Raw genomic sequence first — 16355 nt, 5'->3', positions numbered from 1 at the left:
TGTCAAAATCATTGTTGTTATATTATATGATTAATATACGATTTTTTTTAATGGCATTCGCGTAAGAATTATTTTCTTGAAATTTGATTGATATTATGTTCAAATTTAAATTGATATTTTTTTTTTATATATCAAATTTGAGTGCGAATGTTGGCAGATTATAAACCCTCTTTATTAATTAATTTGTCTGATAATTTTTTAATTAAATAAATTGATGTAATATATTGCCAAAGCAATCCCTATTATAGAAGTTAATTTGATTAAAAAATTACAATAAATGTTAGTATGAGATTATTTATGCGATTTGTGCTCATCCCAAAGGAAGACACAATTTGGCCAAATAATAACATGCCTGTGATGATAAATATGTGACAATTATAAAGTTACAATCATGTGAATAATAGTCGGTCCAAAGAAAGGCTATTATTTGATAGAATTAATTGTCAATATTTGATCGTTGCATTGAGAGTACCACTAACAAGTTAATTTGTATGTCCAAAGACAAAGAATTAATGTTGTGCTCGGTATCTTGTAATGGGTCTATTATGTAAATAATCTGCATGTTTTATTTATTTTATTTTACTGTGAGCATGTAATTAAATTAATTTTTTTTTTATGTTCTATTATAGTTGCTGTTGCTAGTGCTGTTAACTTATCTGCTCAAATTAATTGTATACCTATGCTTAATGGGACAAACTTTAAGGCCTGAAAGGAAGCAGTTGAGATAATTCTTGGTTGCATGGATCTTGATCTTGCACTTCGGGCTGAGAAACCCACCCCAAATCCGAAAAACCCAGATGAGGATAAGGTTGAAAAGTGGGAACGCTCAAACCGAATGTGTTTGATGATCATGAAGCGATCTGTTCCAGAAGTTTTTCGGGGCTCTATTTCTGAAAGCCAAAATGCTAAAGGTTTCCTTGATGCTGTTGAGCAGTATTTCACCAGTAATGAGAAAGCTGATGCAAGCAGTTTGCTTGCTAAACTTATCTCTATGGATACAAAGGTAAAGGAAACATAAGGGAGTACATTATGGAAATGTCTAATCTCGCGTCAAAACTAAAAGCATTAAAGTTAGAGCTGTCTGATGACTTGCTCGTGCATCTAGTTTTGATTTCCCTTCCTACACACTTTGGACAATTCAAGGTGAGTTATAATACTCAAAAAGATAAATGGACCTTGAATGAATTGATTTCTCACTATGTGCAAGAGGAGGAAAGGCAGCAAAGAGAAAAGACTGAAAGTGCTCATTTAGCGTCAAACTCTCAGAGTAGGAAGAGAAAGAATAATAAGGATGTTGTAGAAAGGACTTCTCAACTAAAGAAAGTCAAAAAGGATGAGAACACACCTACTTGCTTCTTCTGCAAGAAGCCTGGGCACATGAAGAAAGAGTGTCCCAAGTACGCCTCTTGGCGTGTAAAGAAAGGTAATTTTCTCTCTTTTGTTTGTTCTGAAGTTAATTTAGCTTTTGTACCACGTGATACTTGGTGGATAGATTCTGGTGCTACTACTCACATTAGTGCATCCATGCAGGGTTGCCTTTGGTTTTTCTTGTTCATTTGGAGGCTATTGGAACATTTAGATTATAGTTAAAAACTAGATTTCATTTGGATTTATTTGAGACTTTTGTTGTACCGTCTTTTAGGCGGAATTTAATTTCTGTTTCTAGTTTTGACAAATTTGGTTTTTCTTGTTCATTTGGAAATAATAAATTTAGCCTCTATCAAAATTCAAATGTTGTTGGTTCTGGTTCTTTAATTGATAATTTATATACTTACTAGATGTAGTTAGTTCCAATAAAGAAAATTTTAACATTGATTCTCGTGGTACGAAGCGTAAAATAAATGAGAACTCAGCCACCTTATAGCATAAGCGTTTAGGCCATATCTCTAAACAGAGAATTCAGAGGCTTATGTCGGATGAGATTCTTGAACCCTTTAACTTGTCAGACTTTGAGGTTTGCGTTGAATGTATTAAGGGTAAACAAACAAATTCTAGAAAATTAGGTGCCGAAAGGGCTAAGGACGTTTTGGAATTAATTCACACAAATATTTGTGGACCATTCCCTACGGCATCTTGGAATGGACAACAATATTTCATTACGTTCATAGATGATTATTCAAGGTACGACTACCTATTTTTAATTCATGAGAAGTCTCAATCCCTAGATGTTTTCAAATCTTTTAAAGTTGAAGTTGAGCTTCAACTTGGAAAGAAAATTAAGGTCGTCAAATCTGATCGTGGTGGTGAATATTACGGTAGATATGATGGATCAGGTGAACAACGTCCAGGGCCTTTTGCGCTTTTCCTAAGGGAATGTGGCATCGTTCCTCAGTATACTATGCTTGGGAAACCAAGCATGAACGGTGTTGCAGAACGTAGAAACAGGACTCTTAAGGATATGGTGAGAAGTATGATTAGTCATTCTTCCTTACCAGAGTCATTGTGGGGAGAAACGCTTAAGACTGCAGTCTACATCCTAAATAGGGTACCAAGTAAAGCAGTTAACAAAACTCCTTATGAGCTATGGACGGGTAAAAGGCTAAGTCTAAAACATTTACACATTTGGGGTTGTCCGGCTGAAGCGCGTCCTTATAGGCCGCATGAAAGCAAGCTGGAGTCAAGGACTGTTAGCTGTTATTTTGTTGGTTATCCTGAACGCTCTCGGGGCTATAAATTTTATAATCCCACTACTAGATCATTCTTTGAGACGGGGAATGCGAGATTCCTTGAGGATGTTGAGTTTGGGAAGGAAGAGAACATAAGAAATGTTGTCTTTGAGGAAAAACCTGTCATTGACAGTGATCAAGCCCTCGTGCCTATTACTGTTCCAGTACCTACCCCAGTAATAGGTGACAATCATGGAGTTATTCCTAACATTGTCCCTACACAAGACAATATTGAGGTTCTCCCTCAAATACCTATAGAGCAAGCTCAACAATCTCAAGAAGTGTTATTAAGGAGATCCACTAGAGAAAGGAAAAGTGCAAATCCAGATGATTACATTGTGTTTCTTCAAGAACATGAGGATGACATTGGTTTAACAGAGGATGATCCAATCAACTTTTGTCAAGCTATGCAAAGTTCTAGCTCTCAAAAGTGGATTGATGCCATGAAGGATGAGATGAAATCTATGCAAGACAACGATGTTTGGGATCTCGTTGAATTACCTGAAGGTGTGAAACCTATTGGTTGTAAATGGATATTTAAAACCAAGAGGGATTCAAAAGGTAATATTGAGAGATATAAGGCTCATTTAGTTGCTAAAAGGTTTCACTCAAAAGGAAGGCATTGATTACAAAGAAACCTTTTCTCCGGTTTCTTCAAAGGATTCTTTTAGAATAATAATGGCACTCGTAGCTCATTATGATTTAGAGCTCCATCAGATGGATGTTAAAACTGCGTTTCTAAATGGTGACATTGAAGAAACGATTTATATGATGCAACCAGAAAATTTTGTGTCTGGTGACTCAAAGTCCATGGTATGCAAACTAAAGAAATCCATCTATGGTCTCAAACAAGCTTCCCGTCAATGGTATCACAAGTTCCATCAAGTTATTACCTCATAAGTTTAGTGGGTGTAAATATATATTCTTGGTATTATATGTCAATGATATACTGCTTGCCAGCAGCGATATAGGCTTATTGCACGAAATCAAGAGATTTTTAACAAAGAATTTTGAAATGAAAGATCTTGGTGAAGCCTCTTTTGTATTAGGTATTTAGATACTAAGAGATCGTTCTCATGGTATCATAAGGTTATCACAAGAGAACTATATCGATAAAGTTTTAGATAGATTCGGCATGAAAGATAGTAAACCAGGAGATACTCCTATAGCCAAGGGAGACAAATTTAGCCTCAAACAATGCCCTAGTAATGACCTTGAAAGAAATGAGATGCAAAATATTCCTTATGCTTCAACTGTGGGAAGTCTAATGTATGCTCAAGTTTGTACTCGTCCTGATATTGCATTTATAGTGGGAGTTTTGGGCAGATACTTAAGTAATCCTGGGATGCAGCATTGGAAAGCAGTAAAGCGTGTAATGCGCTATTTGAAAAGAACAAAAGGATATATGCTCACTTATCAGAAGTCTGACAGTTTAGAGATCATTGGATACTCAGACTCTGATTTTGCCAGATGTCAAGACAGTAAACGCTCCACATCTGGATACATCTTTATGTTGGCTGGAGGAGCTATCTCTTGGAAGTCTGTTAAACAGACTATTATAGCTTCATCAACCATGGCTGCGGAGTTCATTGCTTGTTTTGAGGCATCCAACCATGGGATATGGCTGCGAAATTTTATCACTAATTTACGTGTGGTTAATGGCATTGAAAGGCCATTGAAAATCTATTGTGATAATAACTCTGCAGTTTTTTATTCCAATAACAATAGGAGTACAACCAAGTCAAAATTCATTGATATAAAGTTTCTGATTGTTAAGGAAAGAGTTCAGAATAAGCAAATTTCTATAGAACATATAGGGACTAATTTTATGCTAGCTGATCCACTTACTAAGGGTTTGGTGCCTAAAGTCTTTCATGAGCACACTGCTCATATGGGTGTAATTCCTTATAGTACCTTAGTTTAGTGGGAGTCTCATTTATGTTTTGTGTCTTCTTTATTTTTTTTTTATTTTTCCAGATATTTGTATTATTTGGATTTTCTACAGAAATAAAGTTGATGTTCATAATTTTATTCTGAGCTTGTTTTTGTGCAATATATATATATATATATATATATATATATATATATATATATTGTGTTTTGAATGAATCTCTATAAAGAATAAAGTTTGGACCAGTTGGAAATAGACATGATTAAGATCACGTTGCATGTAATTTCCATGCCACTTATCCATATTTGATCTATGTCATTGAGTGCATACAATTGTGGTGATCATTGTGGTTTAGTCACATTAGATAATGATGAAAGCTGCAGTGGTTCCTTGTTGTTGTATGAGATGGACCAGATTGTTTAAGGGGAGTCTAAAAGTAAATAGCATACAATTGCGCGCCTAAAGAATTTTGTGATATAAATACTTAAATAAATATGAAGCCCAAGTGGGAGATTGTTAGAAATTTTATTTCTAATAATTATTGTGGGCTATATATATTATTTGTAGTATTTATATTAGTTATTTACATTTAGTTGAGCTCAATAAAAGTGATTTAATTTTAGTGAGCCTTTAGACTGCCAACAGGAAAAACTGATATGGGCCCAAATAAGTGAAAACCAGATTTGGCCCGTTAGGGGTTAATGGAAACCCTAATAGGTTTAAAATCATAAAGATGGTCATGGTCCTCAATATGCCAAATCAGAAACACACGTCTCTCTGTCTCCCTATCAGAAGAGTAACATCAAGTCCCATCAAGGAATCCAGTGATTTACTGAGGAAGATCATTGCACCAAAAGACTATTCCGCTGCAACCTTTTGATCAACGTTAATGGATACAGGTACATGTTATTATCATTAACTCTGTAATCTGAGACAACGGTTCATATTTTTTTATTAATGGAAAATTTCTATTTGGCTTAAGAAATTTATCCCAACAACTCTCCCTCTAACAATCTCTTATTAATTCTGTGAGAGTTGACTTGAAAAACTCCCCTTAAAGATTATTTAGCTCCAAATGTTGATGGTAGCCTTATTGAGTTTGGAGCGATTGGTTTCAACAGTCTATACAAGGATCATTTGGGTTATAAGTTCCTTCTTCGTTTCTTTGGACGAGCTGGCCAAGTAACAATACCTCAAGCTGAAGTCCTAGCTAGCCTTACTCAAGGGCCTAGCTAGAACTTTGTTGGAATGTTGGCCACTAGAGAGTGGTTTGCTTCTCAGATTCCCTTTCTGTGGTGAACTTGGTTAGCAAGGGAGTAAACAACTAACACTTGTATGCAAATGAAGTTATATACTTATAAGGAATCTTTTCAAGTGAGATTGGAGTTTGCTTGGTTCAGCACCTGCTACGAGAAGGCAACAGTTGCGCTGATATGCTTAAAGCTAGAATCTTACCATTCTTCAAGTCCCCCTTCCTAGTTTAAGTGTTGCGTTGCATGTGGATGCCATGCATACTGGTTTTATTTGCAATTAGTTTACGTTCCTTTCTCTTTTTCTTTTTCTTCCTTTTCTCTTTTTCTTTTTCTTGCTCTTGCTCTATATAACCAAAAAAAAAAGTCCATAACCTAAAGTTTTTAATCAAAAGGCATCTAAAACAAAAACTATTAAATGCACAAAATTAACTTACACATATACTTCTTTCAGTTTAATAGATTCAAATGTATTAAATATAAAAGGTTTTTTATCCTAAGTCTAATAGTTATAAGGTCTGATATAAAACAGAAATCAACTTAATGTACTCAAAATCGATTCTTATTAATATTAAAATAATGTTTAATCAATAATATCATATGAACTATGTTATGAACTAAACATATGTATTAAAGGTATAAAAAAATATATATTACAATAGTTTTATCATTATCTTGAGTAAAATATATTTATGGTCTTAAAAAAAACTAAAAATATGATGTCTTTTTATGTAATTAATAACTCAAACATTAATTTCTCTTAAAATAAGTCTCTCAAAATTTTACTGTACTATTCCTGATGAACTTGTATGTAATTTTTAAATTCTCATTATATAATTTTGCTTCGCTTTGTGTTTTTCATCATTGATTTGTCGTCCTTTATACCCAGATTTTCTTAAAAGATAATATTTATACTCAAATAATGAAAATAAAAATGTACTCAAAACGAGGGGGGAATCTATAAATTGTAGCTAAATTTAGACTATCGTCATGTTTAACGTATGAAATTAAATGAAATGCATGTGCACAAAATGGAATTGACAAAAATATAATAAAATAAATTTTCACAATTCCTAATTTATGACCTTATACTCCACAGTTTCTACCCAAAAAAAAAAAACTTATACTCAAGTAACTCAACAGTAATTGATTTATTAATTACAAAATTGTAATTATTTTTCAATTGTATTTATTTTTTTATTTTGACTAATAAAATAAATTATATTATTATAAAGAGTACGACTCAAATCTGTATTACTCCAATAAACTAATACTAAGTTTTTTTATTAAAAAAAATGCCTTAATTGCCAGCAAACTTCTAGAATTTTATATTGTAGTTATTTTTAGCACATTAATATCAATATAGTGATTTGTGAATGATATTGCCTTGTTTTGCATAATAAAATAGTTATAAAAAAAATAATAATAAAAAAAGGTCAAAGGGTGAAATTAACTGAGTAGCCATAAAAATGCATTAACTATAAACAAGATATGTATTGTGTGGAAGAATAATGGAAACATGAAATACGGTCGATTTGACTGCTAATTAATTAAACAGGTTATGAATATTGATGCTTCCAAAAGATAAGATCAAGAAAACAATGGGCTTGTGCAAAATAGGGATGGAATATGACACATTAGTAATAAACAGAATAAAAAATAAATATGAAAAATAGGAATTCAACTTGAAACTTAAATGGAATGCTTTTATGTGTTTTTCAACTGTTTCTTTTAATAAAATTAAATTGTTGTCTTGCTAATATCATAATCAACATGTAGTTGGAAACCTGGAATATAAAATATTTTGTTAATATCAAAGGTTTAACTTATGTGTGTGTATTTTTAATTCAAAATAAAATAAAATCCTTTAAGGAAAACAAAATAAAATAAAAGTTAAATTATCCTGTAATCATTTATTTTATTCTTTAAGTTTTTTTTCAATTCAATACGTGAAATTAATGTTCAAATCGAAAAGAGTTATTAACATAACGAAAATTATATAAAAAATATATCCTATAACTAATTAAAAAAAATATTATAACTTATTTTTTTTAATTTTTCAGTCGCTTCTTAGACTTTTTTTATAATTTTTTTAACTTAAATAATCAATAAATAATTTAAAATTATGTTTCAAAAATAAAAATAATAATTATTTTATAAATAAAATCAAATTAATCTAAATTTATAAGATAAATGATCAAAATAAATATTTTAAAAGGTAAAAAATCAAATTAAATCTAATAAATAAAATAAAAAATAAAAATATAATTTAGTCTAAAAATATATGTGTGTGCGCGTATGTATGTGTGAATCTCGTTAAGAATAAAAAAAGAGAAATAAAATTATAGATTCTAAATATTTATTAAAAGCTATGTGAATTTAACTAAAATTATTTCAACGTAACATGTGATTTCTAAGAAGAAGAAAAAACTTATTAAATAGTCGAGTTTAAGATTAATCTTATACTCCACATAACCGATTATTAATTTTGGAAAGACACACATGACCGATTTTTTTTTGTTTAAAATAAAGTTTCTTTAACTGATAATCAAAAATTTATTTATTTCAAGATATAAGAATCGTCAAATTAATTTTCTCTCTCTTAATAAAGTTTTTTCATACAACCAAAAAATCAAACATTAGACGTATTGGACCTTGATCATGTGACTGGCTAAATCAAATTCCGTTAGTATTTTTTAACTAAAAACACGTTTATGACCTAACTTAAGAGAGAAAAGTTATATGACGTATAAACAAAGTGAATTAGTTTAGATTGGTTTCAATTAAATAATTTTAAAAAAACTATACCAAAATTCTACTTTTGTGTCACGGAGTCGCACTGACTTCATAATGACTTGAAAATACCACATATGTTCAACAAAATTAGAAATTCTCTAGAAACTATAAAGCTTTAAACTGGTTTTTTATTTATTTATAAATATATAGATTATAAAGATGGTATTGTTATAAAAGAAATTCTTATAAACTTTCCGCAAAAATGATTATAAAGTTTTAAGAAATGAAAGAAAATTAAAATTAAATGGTGGGTAACAAAAATATCTAAACGCGTTTAGAGCTTGCAAAAATTGGACGTGGTGGAATTTGTATGACGTAGATTTCAATTCATGCACTTAGTCAAAATCTAACAACAACGGTCAAATAATTATTGGAGACATTCAACCACAAAGAAAAAACACTCGTAAAGAAACAATATATTCAATGGTCAAATAATGTATCCCACTACTAATAGTTTTTCCAAGTTGAAATTTAGTTTTCTTTTCTGTAAGGGGGTTGAGCCTTGTTAAATACAAACCAATGGAAGAAAGAAATAGTAAAAAAAAAATATTCTAAGAAATAAAGGAAATGCATTTTAAAGGAGATAAGCAAGTGTAGAATTTAATTGAAATATGCTTGCACAATAAAAATAAAAATAAAAAAGAACCTAATTTTTAATCACCAGTTGTCATAATTAAAAATGATATAAAAAAATTGTGTAGAATTTAATTAAAATACACTAATTTTTTAATATCTGAATTCATAATTTATATTTAAAGCATTAATTTATGTAATTTTGTCCCTATTAATACGTTAGTTAGACTTGATTATTTTTCTTGATGTGAGGTTTTGAATTGTCACTCCAAAGACTTTATTTTTCTTAAACTTGTATTTTGGACCTATGGTCACTATTTTATCCATTGACTCAATCAATTATAAACTTCTATAGTTATATGAATTTATGATATAATTAGTTTTCCTCAAACTTGGACTCAACACACATTATCCACATTTCTTAATGCAAATGTTAAAGATTTTTGTATGCGTCTTAAGATATACGGGTAATTTTCTCATATAGTACTTTTTCGCTCAAAAGTCTTCTCAAAAAGCAATTAGTTGTCATATGTCTTGAAGGGTGATGTACTTGCAAAAGACACTTTGACACTCAAATAATACTTTGACTCATAGTAGTAAATGCTAATAATAAATGAGTGAACAATGATATTACTTCGATATCTATTATTCTATTTATACTAACAGTAGTGAATCTTAGACTTGCAGACTTTTATCCCCCAATTACCAATTAGATAATGGATCTCTTTTATCCCTCAATTACCAATTAGATAATGGATCTCTAGTTATGGTTTAGTGCGTTGATACTCTTAATGACCTTGTTATTCGTCTCACGTTCAATAGTGTTGATGAAAGGGTTCTAGCCATTCAACCATCTTAAGTATTGGTTGTGGGGTTTGGTTGTCGAATAAGCCAAGTCATGAGCAAGGCTTGACTATCAATGGTGTTGAACCATGATCATAGGGTTTGGCTATTGAAGGGGGAAAACCATGATCCTATGTTTTGATCATTGAGGGGCATTAGGGAAAAAAAAGACTTTTAAAATTAGGTTTTTAAAATCAGTTAAAAGGAGACTGATTTTAAAAGTGATGTGATGACATTTTTATAAATAAAATCATCACTTCTAAAATCAGTTAAATTTTAACTAATTTTAAAAGGCTTTTTAAAATCAGTTATCATTTAACTAATCTTAAAGATCTCTCTAGTACTATTTTTAAGATCAGTTGTTTGAGAACTGATTTTGTATGTCATATACAAAATCGATTTTTGACTACCCAATTTTAAAAGGTGTGTCCTGGTACCCCTTTTAGGATCGATTATTCGAGAATCAATTTTGTATATCATATATAAAATCAGTTCTCAAATAATCGATCTTATACATGTTATAATATGTGCGAGACCCGCATGCACATTCCCTTTCTGTATTCTCTCTCTCGTGCTTCTCTACTGTACGTTTGCTCTCTCTCTCTCTTTCTCTCTCGCAATTTTGGTGTTCAAGCTCCTCCATTCCACCATCCAGGCCCTCCATCGTGGTAGCCCCACCTCCATCGTGGCAGCTCTGTGCGAGACCTACCCTTTCCCCTTCTGTTAAATCTAACGATTGGATTTATAAAATTCACATTTAATATAAAGTTATTGAGCGGTGTAATACTTAGTAAAAGTTACATTGATGTCATTTGAACTCTCTCTCTCTCTCATATATATATATATATATATATATATATATATATATATATATATATATATTGAATAAATATCGACTAATTAGTTAATTTTAATACATAATTTTAAGTTATATTCATTCACATGGACAATTAAATATCTATTGAATAAACATTAGTTACATTTAACATTTGTCTTTTTGAAAGTTTCTTTCTTGATCACAACTTTTCTAGTATCGGCACAAATCCTAAAGGAACATAGAGGATCACCACACATGTGATGAAAAATTATTTCAGTCAAGATGTTGTTAATTACATTTTATTATTGTATGATTTAAAAAAATTGTATATTACATAATATTTATTTGTTATAATAATTTATTTATTATTTTATGTTTTTGAAAAAAATGTAATTAATTAACTAAAATAATAGTTTTTTAACTGTAAGGTCCACCATGAATCACATGTAGTATAGGTTTACGATAACCAACCACCTTAAATTTAGGTATAACATTTAGAGTGTGAATTATTTATTTCTTTACATTCTATTTATAATGACTGACTTGGTCCCTACATTGTACGACACAGTAACTAGTAGCGAAAAATATCTAGCTTAAGACTTTAAATATACAAGTACCATAACATGTATTATACTGCACACCTAAAAAGGAAAATCAACTAAATAAATAGATGCAATATAAATACAGTAATCCAATAATGTAAAACATACATTCTAAGTTATCGATCAAACAACTACATTGTCTATACAAATCTACCACCAATAGGTAGTCATCAAAACATTCAGCTCCAACACCATTGTATGGCCTTCATTGCAACACTCCATCCATATCCCTGTCTTACTCCTATACCACATATGACCATCACAGTTCACACCACATGGAAACATGCAAGGGTAAGCTATGATAAAAAAGAAACAACATAAATACATCACGAAAACATCACATCATCATCTTATCTTTAACCATATAGCGACATAACAACATAGTACACAATACAAATCAACATAATAATACAACTATGATTCAACACAACATCACAAGTCATCTCAGTTAAACATAAGATATAAACAACACAGTCAACTCAACACATTATATGCTCAACACAATAATTATATTTGTCATTATGCATTTTAACTAGGAAATCTCCTACAACACAATGTGAGCAGTTTAAGTGGTTTGATCCTACCAAACTGATAAAGCAAGGTGATCTTTTTGGGTTTGTTAGATCAACAATTAAGTTGGATATAAATCCACAACACAACAAATCAATTTCTCGAATGTTGCCACTTAACAAGGAAGTATAATACTAATGTCAGGATAGAACAGTTGGTATGAGCCTACCATGACATTAGTTAGTTTAACCAAGCCTCCTATAGGATTAGCTCACCGACTACCCTTCAAATACTACAACCTTTCAATACTTGAATAGGAACTAAGTTCTCGACTTCGTACTTTACTTGTTTGGTCACTTGTAATTAATATAACTCGATCTGACCCCTATATTGTAGTCACTTCATATATGTGCGCCTCGACCTTGCTCACACACAGTATCAACAAAGTTCTAGAGGAGAAACTATACAACATCCACTTCAAGGGTCAACTTTCCAAGAAGGATTTTCAATAAATTTGGGCTTTTAGAGCACCACAGTACAATATTCACACAATGGGATATGAAACTTTTGAAAACATCTCTTCTATTTCTAAATGATCAACAACTTAACAACATAATAACACAATATAATTTCAACACAGTAACAAAATCAATACACAATTTTACATCTCACATCACAATCATCACAACTTATATTCAACTCTATAATCAACAAACATCTCAACAACACATTGTATATTCAACACAACTATACAGATAATACCTCTCTATCAACACACAACTCACAACTAAATCATCACATACTACGTCATCTCTACAACTCATTCATCATATTATCATACAACAACTTAAATCATTAAGGAATCAACACTTCATCAACCATATCATCATGTTTTCCTTCAGCAACTCACGTCTGACGTTACTCACCTTGCACCCAACATCATCTAGGTAGGGAGTTCTCTACCTTGTCCATGTCCAACACTACACAACTTGGGCCTGACGTGGCTAAGGTAGAGGCCCCTAAAACCTCACACATGGCGTAATAAAACACCATGTCCAACCCCATTTTAGGCAGAGAGTCTCTGTTTGAGTCTCATCTAACGTCACCATCTCGACACTCAATAAAATCCAAACAAAGAGCTCTGGCTTGGCCACCTTGGGCGCCAACTTTGGGCCCGACATCACCAAGTTAAAGAGCTCTTAAGGCTTCCACGCCTAACGCCATGCAACCATGCCCGACGTAATTCCAACTAGAGATGAGTCTTTCTCCTCATGCTTGATGCCACCAATCTTATGCTCGACGTGATTGAGATAGAGAGCCTCGAGTTAGAACGACACCCGGCGCTTTGAAGGCACACCTAACATGGTATCAAAATTCTACATGTGCAGGATCTAATTTTGATCTAAAAACCTACAATGTAACAAGAATCCAACACATGCAATATTAAACAAAAACTATACACATCAAAATCAAAATTTATGTACACTTAGATTCAACATGCTACCACAAAACATCATCAATTATCACAATCTTCACCAAGAACCCAAACCCCAACTTTCAACAGACAACACTCTCTTATTTAATCCACATTCAGCCACGAATTAAAATGAATTCGTGCAACATATAACAAACATAATCTTCAACATCTCCACAAAAGTAAGAATCTAGCTTCCCTTACCTTGGATAGCTCAAAGCCGAGGTAGAAGAAAGAAGAAGAGAATGAAACTCCGCATGAGATTAGTGGCCTGATTCAAGGTCTCCACCACCTAAATCACAACGACACAACTTAGAAAAAGAATTGGAAGAATAAGATAAGAAGATTTAGAGTAAAAAAAACTTACAAACTAGATACCTTTTCTCTAGAATTCTCTTTCTAGAAAGCTAAAGAAAATGAGTTTATGAGGTTTTATTCAAAACAAAAACTTTATATTTTTCCCTCTAAGATCAAAGTGGGTGTTTGCCCAAAAAACCCCCTCTCGACATCATTGAAGTTCAAAAGGGATCATTAACCTCCCGAGTCTCTCAACAATAACAATTCAACTTAATAACATAAAACAATTACAAGTAATATAACATTATTAAAACTCACAATGTTACACTATTTTAATTAAATTTTGAACTTTTATTTAGTTTGAGCATATTAATTTTTTATGGCTCGAAGAATTTTTCTTAAAAATTATATAATATATTTTTAATGCCGGATGGAATATGATAATAGATGCATGGGAGAAAGAGTCTCAAATGTTGTAAGCACCGCCGAATTTAAAAACCACTAAAATGGCCTAATTAACTTGTTTTTTTGTTCATGTTATTTTGCTTTTAGTCATTGGTTTTTTTTTTTTTTTAGCACTTACCGTTACCAATTCAACATTATTTATGAAATGGTTGATAGGAATGAAAAAGTTAATAGTCCATGCGTGAACGGTTGATTCCAGCCCACATTTTAAAGCCCAAATCAGCCACACACGGTATGTATGAACTCGAAAATAGGTAGAAATTTAATTAATAATTAATTTGTTAGATTTGGTTCATAAATTAAATAAATTAAACTTAAGCTATAGATTCAACTTAATAAATAAATAAAATAAATTTGAGTTGTATACAATTTGACTTGTTCCGTTTATAAATTGGTTCAATATATAAATATATAATTTATATAATTAATTTTGTATTTAATTTCAATTTAATAAAATTTGAAAAACCTTCAAAACTAAATTATAAGATAATCTATATCTATATATAAAAGTGGTTCCATATTTTCGTGTATGCAATTTTTGGATTGTTTTATTCTTAGATTTTTAAATAATAAAATAATATTAAAATTAACTATTCTTACAAATCTAAGACTCGAATCCAAAATTTTGAGGTTTAAGGAGTAGACACAACATTAATGATTTAACAAATATTGGTAATTTTGAAACACTTTTAAATAAATATAGAGGCACATACTATATTGACTCCACTAGTAATAATAAAATAAGTGAATACTTTAAAATTTCATAATCATGATCTGAGTTTTCTATTATTTTATGTAAAGTAAAATATTTTTTTATTTACACAAATTTTAGTTATAATTATGTTTCTTTGGATTCATACTATGTAACCTTACAAAATTAATAAAACAAGTTATGTTTTATCTTTTAAAAAATTAAACAATTATTTTATCTAAAATTAATTATTAAATTGAAATTTTAAAATGTATAAAATTAAAAAAAATTGATTCTTAATTCATGTGATTCAAGCTAATGAATCGAACGGCTAGTAAGCTTGAATTGAGTCAAATTCAAATTGAAAAAAAAATTGTTGAATTCGAGTCAAAGTGTAAGATAAGTCAAATATTATCGAGATGAGTTAAATCAAACTTGACTCATTTTAAGTTCTATACTAGATAATTAAAAAGTAAAAGTTGAATGAAAACAACAAAAGAATGATTTCTTTCACTAAATAAAAAACACGAAATTCAGCTTTAGAGTATTTAGGAAATTTTAAGAATATATATTTTTCTTTAATGTTTCAATCAAGTTTCTTTCTCATTATTCTTTATTATATTTGTTTCATATTTATTGATATTTTATTTTTTAAATTATTTATACCTTATAAATTTTATAGGTATGTGAATCAACTAATATTGAGATTGTTTTGGTTTAATCAATAACTTCAAATATGAATTCTAAATATGTAGTTGTGTCAAATACTTAAATAAAAAAAAAATCTTATTATCGATAATAATGTTATTCAAGTTGAACAAAAATGTCTCTAATAACAAATATATGTTATTTCTAAAATAAAAATACGTAGTATACCATTGAATTATTAATAAAGTTTGAAATAGTTTCCTAAACTAATTCTTAATAATGTCTGTTAGGAAAAAGAAAAGTTTCATGTAGTTAGTTAATTTTTTCTTCATGAAATCACTAGAAAATAATAATTTGTGATTGATTTAAAATTTTAGAGAATTTAAATAAATTTACATATTCAAGAATCCAAATAAAAAGTTTAAAAACCTATTTAGAAATTTTCAGATAATTTAATAATTTATTTAATTTATCACGAATTAATAATGATATATTAGATAAAAATATTTGTATCTAAATATAATAATATTAAATACTTTTTAATATGGGCATATTGTTATATTAAATATCAATATATGGTAAGATAGTAATACTCGTATCTCTTATCAAATAACAAAATTAAAGATTAAATATATTTTTATTCATCCAAATCAAATATTTGATAAATTTATTTTTAACTCCTAAATTTAAAATTAATTTTTAATCTCATAATTTGAAAATTTTTATTTTAGATTCTCTACTCAAATATTATAATTTATCAAATCTCTCAATTAAAATTCACTTATTATTAAAACTCTCACTCATATAAAATTCACTTGTTACTATTATTAGT

The 16355-nt window shown here is 30.0% G+C and overlaps 1 long non-coding RNA gene across 1 annotated transcript; it reads right to left on the bottom strand.

Moving 5' to 3' along the window:
* Positions 1–11444: 11444 nt before the first annotated feature.
* Positions 11445–14180, bottom strand: LOC145950768 (uncharacterized). The gene is made up of 2 exons (XR_014428620.1): positions 13627–14180; positions 11445–11679 (listed from the first exon to the last, which is right to left on the bottom strand). It is a non-coding gene; the product is annotated as an uncharacterized LOC145950768 (long non-coding RNA).
* Positions 14181–16355: the final 2175 nt, after the last annotated feature.

Source organism: Cajanus cajan, chromosome 8 (assembly GCF_000230855.2).
Source record: "Cajanus cajan strain Asha chromosome 8, NIPB_CcT2T_4, whole genome shotgun sequence".
Lineage (NCBI taxonomy): Eukaryota > Viridiplantae > Streptophyta > Magnoliopsida > Fabales > Fabaceae > Cajanus > Cajanus cajan.
This window is presented reverse-complemented; position numbering and strand designations above follow the sequence as displayed.